The sequence below is a fragment of the Rattus rattus genome, chromosome 9 (genome assembly GCF_011064425.1).
Source record: "Rattus rattus isolate New Zealand chromosome 9, Rrattus_CSIRO_v1, whole genome shotgun sequence".
In the NCBI taxonomy this organism is placed as follows: domain Eukaryota; kingdom Metazoa; phylum Chordata; class Mammalia; order Rodentia; family Muridae; genus Rattus; species Rattus rattus.
In genome coordinates, this window is record NC_046162.1 from 75067300 (window position 1) to 75073822 (window position 6523).

Below are 6523 nucleotides of genomic sequence, written 5' to 3' on the forward strand. Positions count from 1 at the left end.
CATCTCACCCACCCTCACTAGAGACAGACTAGCTTTCAAGAAATGAAAGGTCAAGGAGGGCGATCAGCCTGGACGTGCCTGCCCAGGGGCCTGCAGCGCAGAAGCAGGGAGAAGCAGGTACATTCACAGGACAAAATGTGCCATTTGTTGCTATTTAGCAAATGGGGAAACCGAGGCTCAGGAAGCTTAAGGGGAGGGAACTCAAAGGGAGGAGAAGGCTGAAGGATGACTCGTGAGGTGAGCAGCTCAGAGATAGCATCAGTCTTCCATGATTCTGTGATGGGCGGAAGGCATGAGTTAGGTACCATGGTCCCTAACCGTGCAGAAATGACATGCTACAGGCAGCCTTCGGCGCTGGCAGAGATATGGTGCTGTGACAGGGGGGAGGGCAGGGTGTGGCGGGGGGGAGGGGGGAACTGCTGACTTTTAGATTGGTGGTAGAGAAGTATACTCTTGCTCCCATACAAAATGCTTGTGAACCTCAAATCTAATGCCCTTAAGAATCATCTTGAGGCTGGCAATGTAGCCATATTGATAGAGTGCTTGTGTAATGTGTATAAGGACTTGGGTGTGACTCCCGGCATCACATAAGCTAGGCATGATGAGGCGCATTTGTTTGTTTTGTTTTTTAAAGATTTATTTATTTTATATATAAGTACACTGTCACTGTCTTCAGACACACCAGAGGGCATCAGTTCCCATTACAGATGGTTGCGAGCCACCATGTGGTTGCTAGGATATGAACTCAGGACCTCTGGAAGAGCAGTCAGTGCTCTTAACCACAAGGTCATCCTCATCTACATAGAGAGACCATGACAGTTTGGGCTATGTAAGACCCTGTCGCAGAGAAAGTGTGTTGAGCAAACCAGTTCACATTCAGAACCCCAAGGCTTCCGGCGTGGAAACCTGTGGATTCTTGGGGATCCCGGTGCAGCTAACCTGCTTGGTACTGATACTTAGATGGCCTGGATGTGGGTGGCACAAGGAATGTCCTTGGAGGAAACATCCTCATGGGCCAGGGCATCCTTCAGCACATCCCCCAGAAGCTACACGCATCAGAAGGCAGAGGCTTTATTGAGTTTTTCCACTATAAACGATGCCTTTTGGCTGAGACATTCTGTCTTCCAAAACACAGAGATAGTAACACGCTGGATCCTGGTCTATGAGGTCTTAAAGCCAGTTTATTCCCCCATGCAACCCAAATAGATAGACAGTACCGCCCACCTCTGCAAGCTTGGGCCAGGAAGGGGCCAGCCACTGTGTAGTAGGGGTTAACCTAGGCTGTGAGTGAACTCACCTGTTAGATCAGAATAGAAAGAAAGCTCTTCTAAGTACATCAAATGGAAATAGCTGGCTAGGCAGTCAAGAGTAGAGTCTGCAGTGTAGAATGATGGTTTGTGGGGTGTCCCCTGGTTCCTTGTATGCAGTTTTCTGGCATGGGATTCACACTGTGCAAAGGAGGACAGCTGAGACTGGCCAGGGCACACGTCTAAGAGGACAGTGTGAGCTGTTAGGTGTGCCACTTCTAGTTGTACCATCTCTGGTACCATGCAAATCAGAGATATGCAAATCAGAGATATGCAAATCAGAGATATGCAAATAAGACCAGTCCCAGTCAAAGGGGTGGGTCCTAGAGTTTGAGGACAGCTACATGGCATGACGTCATTTCCTCCCATTAGTGCTCAGGAATTTCTGGACCACGTCTCGAAGGTGACTCAGTAGAGAGCTGGCCAGCTGGGTCTTCTGGCCTTTTATTAATGGCCTCTCCTTCACAGCACCCACCTGTAGGTTCCAGATGCATCGTCTCCTTGCTGCTACTGCAGCTTAGACTCACCATGAGCAGCTGGCCCATTTGTCCTCACTGCCTAAATGTCCCCTCAGCCATGACACAGTGGCAGCAGGAACAAGACAGCACAGTGTGCTTGCATGCACGCATCCCAGCAGTCAACAGTCATGCTCCCAAGCTCTGTGCTAGGTGCTAGGCATGGTGGACACTCAGCAGATGAGAAGCCTGTGTCTTCCCTCCCCTCCCCCCCCCTCCGTCATGCCCTGCATTGCTGGTGCCTCACGGCTACCCAGAAAGCCCATGTAGCACAAAAGTCTGGCATATCCCAAGAGTCTTTCCCAGCCTTCCTTCTGGGTTCCACTGGAAGAGGCCACATTCCTGAAGGTGACCCCAGCTCCCTGTCCTTAACTTTTTCCCGAGAAAATGCAGTGTTGAATCTGGGTGTGGTGCCATGGCCCTGTAATGCCAGCATTCAGGTGGCTAAGGCTGGAGATTTGCAAGCTCTAGGCCAGCCTGGGCTATACAGCAAGATCCTGCCTTAAAGAAGAAAAGAGGGAATGAACAGAAGAGGAAGAGGGAGGGCTCTGCTGGCAGTTGGCCAAAACCATCCCCAGTCAACTTCCTGTTTCCCTTTCTGTAAGTCTCCACTCCCAGACACTCGCCTTCTCGGTTCCTGTCTTCCTGCTACCTCATCTCCTCCTGTCCTATTCCCCGCTGGGGTCCTCAGTTCCGTCTATCTCGTGGAAACTTGGTCTCCTCGTGCCCTAGTCTGACTTGTTAGCGTCTTTCGGAACACAGAGGCAAAGCTAGGGAAGCTGCCGGAAAGTGGGTGCAGGTGCTGTCTCCATGCTGGGGCTTTGTCACATCCTGTGGTGAGGGAGAGGAGGAGTTTGCCTGTGAAAACAAGTCCAACTTTTAACCATCTTGGCACCCAGCAAAGAAGATATTCTGAAGAGACGTTGCGCCTTGCCCTCCCTCGGGCTATCCGAGTACTGAAACAGTGGCCCCCCTGAGGAACTGGAATGTCCCCAGAGTCTCATACTGGGAGAAGATGGCTGAGGGCTGCTATAGCCAGAGGGGGAGTTTGTCTCCCAGGAAGAGATCTCACACGGTCTGAAGCCACTTGACTGGCTGACTTGCAGGACAGACTGGAGTGGAGAGGATGTGTCAGGACCACACCTTGACCAGGTCGGCTAAGGCACACATACCTCTTGTCCTCACTTTAAACCTAAACCTCATGTCAGGACCCCCTCAAGATGCACTTGGGAGAGTGGGTGCTAGACCACTTTGTTCTTTTCTCCAAGTGGCTATGTTGAATAAATGTTCCGTTTCTGTTTCTCACCAGGACTCTCCCGTCTAATTGGTCTATTGAGGACCTGTGCTGAGCCCAGCTTGTTAAAGCCCAGGTAGGACCCTGACAGCTTTGCTCATTGAACCAGTTGCTTATTCCCACGCACCAGGGCCTTGCTCTGCCCTGCTCTGCTCCAGGTTAATCCCTGGTACCTTGCCATACTCCATCTTTTCAGGGTCACCCCCCACCCCCACCCCACCCCATTCTGCTTGTCTGCTCTGGATTGACGCACCAGGGCTGGCTTGAAAACAATCGTCGTTTTCCAGAAACAAACTGCTGCTAGTGTATGTTGAAGTTCAGTGTATCTTCGATTGTTTTTGACCCAATAAGGAGACCAGATGTACAAGAAAAGACTCTCATGGACCTAAAAGAGAAAGCTGAGCGATGGGTTGGGGGGGGGGCAGGGAGGAGCTAAGGAGATGCTCACAAGGACCTGAGTTTGAATCCCTAATACCTATGTAAAAATCTTGGTATGGCTATACCTGCCTGTAACCCCAGCCCTCGTTGGGTAAAGATAGGAGGATACTAAGAGCTCCCTGGCCAGCTAGTCTAGCCCATACTTCGAGCTTCCAGTTCGGCTGGAGACTGCCTCAAACCAGTAATGCTGAGAGGGACAGAGGAAGCCAACTCTGTCCAACTTTTAACCATCTTGGTCAGACATCCTGCTCTGGCCTCTCTGTGTGAACACGTGGGTTATACACCTGCACATTTGTATGCATACAACACACATCTACCACACATCACACACACACACACACACACACACACACACACACACACACACACACACACAGTGATCAGCACCAGAGGATAAAATGCCATCTCTGTCCTTCCCCCTATGCTGGTCACAGTCCTGATCTCCCAGCCCTTAATTTTAAGGGACCTGGTTCCTTCTTGGCCAGAGGCCCGAGTAAGCTAGTAGGAGGCTGTCATGGGGGTTTTCCATACCTCGGCACATACCGCCTTCCTTCAAGGCTCCCATCACCAGCTGGTCCTTGGATTCCATCCCACTCCTTCCCACCCCATCCCCCATCAGCAAGGTGAGCTGTGCAAAAGCTTCCTGCCTGGGAGGAGACTCCAGCTGTTGCTGATAGGTACCTCTGTCCCTGAATGGGGACCACCTGGCAACAGAGGAAGGTTCGGCTTTTCTTCATTGAGGTGGATCAGTTTAGCAGGGAACTGACAGTTTGCAGAATCCTCGGGGTAGCAGAAACGACAATTTACTCTCAAAAAGAGCTAAGAGGCTTGAAGTAGTTACAGAGTATTCTAAACAATCATGGGTTTTATCTATGTCCCGGAACCCCCGCTGCACACTGGAGTCACCTATAAAGCTCAAAAGAGAAAAGAAAGAAAAGGAAAGGAAAAAAAAGCTTCATCTCTCACCAGGCACAGTTAATTGGTTTAGGGTGGGGACTCCATCTCGGGTTTAAAGCTCCCGGGCGATTCTCACTTGTAGTCAAGGTTAAGATTAAACCTGTGCTCTTCAGGCTTCAGTGAGATCAAATGCACCTGGAAGGCTGGGTTAAAACTGCAGGTTCCACCCAGGAGGGCTGAGGCAGAAGGTTTGGAGAAGGAAGGCAAGGATTTACATTTCTAGGGGATTGTGCTAGTGCGTGGTGGTGGTGGTGTTGGGGGAGGGTGGCTTGGTTGGTGTTTGCCTTGCAAGCAAGAGGACCAGAGTTCCATGCCTAGAATCTGTATAAAATCAATCAGTTAGTCAGCCATTCAGTCAATCAATCCCAGCCTAGTGTGGGGTTGCAGATGGCTCGGTGGGCAAAAGTTCTGACCTCAGCATGGTGACCGGAGTCCAATCCCCAGAACCCACATAAAGGAGAGAGCAGACTCCATAAATTTGTCCTCTGACTGCTATACACACACACACACACACACACACACACACACACACACACACACACACAGAGCAATTTGCATTTCTGACAGGGTCTGGCCTGACCCCTAACCCCTGACCCCAGCCTGCTTTACCTACAATGGATAAAGTAGGCATTAGTGGAGAAAGTCCCTTGCATTCTTGGTGTCTTTAAACATTGCTATGACAATCCTTAAGGACTTACAGTGACTTAATTCCAACAAACCTGTTCTCCACTGCATTTCTATTGTCAAAGGGAGGCTGGGGGGGGGGGACACCCAGGACTTCACTTCTCAGCCTTGCTGGGGCTACTGAGCCTCAGGGGGATCTGCTTGCCTCAATTTCCATCAATAACAAGAAGCATGTGTCTGTTTGTGTGAACGTGTGTGCATGTGCCTTTGTGTGTGTGGGTGCACGTGTGTGTGCATGTGTGTATAGGTATGTATCTGTGTCTGTGCATGTACCTCAGTGTCTCTGTGTGTGTGTGTGTGTGTGTGTGTGTGTGTGTGTGTGTGTGTGTTTTTTGAAGCAAGAGCCTCTCTGTGCCCTCCATACTGGCAGCATTTCTGAAACATGACGTCTCTTGGAAAGAAAGCACTGTACAGTTGGGGAAGGGGATGTGCTTGACTGGGGCTTCTTTTCCTCCTGCATCTCCAGGAAGTGGGTGAGGACACACTGCCAGGTGAAACAGCTCATCCCTGCTCTCCTAACCTTACGCAAGGACAGAATTCTGTTAGAATCCCAGACCAGGCTCTGCCCGAATTATGGCCTCTCTAGCTCTAACCTCATGGTTGCTTATGGGATCCTTGCTGCTCCAGGAGAGATGGACAGACTTCCCAAGTGCCAGATTCCAGGTGAATGGCCGGTACCATTCTCACTTCCCCAAGGATACAGACTTCAGATTGCCAGACTCTGACTTCTAAGAACTACTAGTGGCCACTTGCCTCCCCCAGCCCGGGATAATAGATACACGACAACCAGGTGTATCCTTTTCCTTTAACTCCTCCACCATATTTGGTGTCCCACATTCATTCCTCTGCCACCCAGGAATCAGAGCCAGCTTGGCTGCAGTCCTGTGAGACCACCCTCTTTCCCTCTGAGAGCTTTAAGGGACCTCCACTCTGCCTCGTGGTTCTGCACTCTCATCTGTCTGTCTGTCTGTCTACCTGTGTGTCTGTGTCATTGATGTATTAACTTAGAAGCTAAGCTGGTGTGGGGAGCCCACCAGAGAGGACCACTTAGACACAGTTGTTGTTGTAAAAATATAATAATAAAAAAGAGTAGTTGGTCTTTTACCCCGCTAGGTCTGCACCGCGGTGCCCCAGATATCTGCTAGATATCTTGGCGGAAACACAGCCCAGCCGCACACTTTCCTACACTCAGTCCCTCACATAAAAGAACACACAACACAATAATCTTAGATCCAATTGGTAAGATATAATTGCCTACTTAATCATACAAAGCCCAGTACCATCCATCCCTTAGGAACATTGATAACAACCTGTAAATACACAGAGCA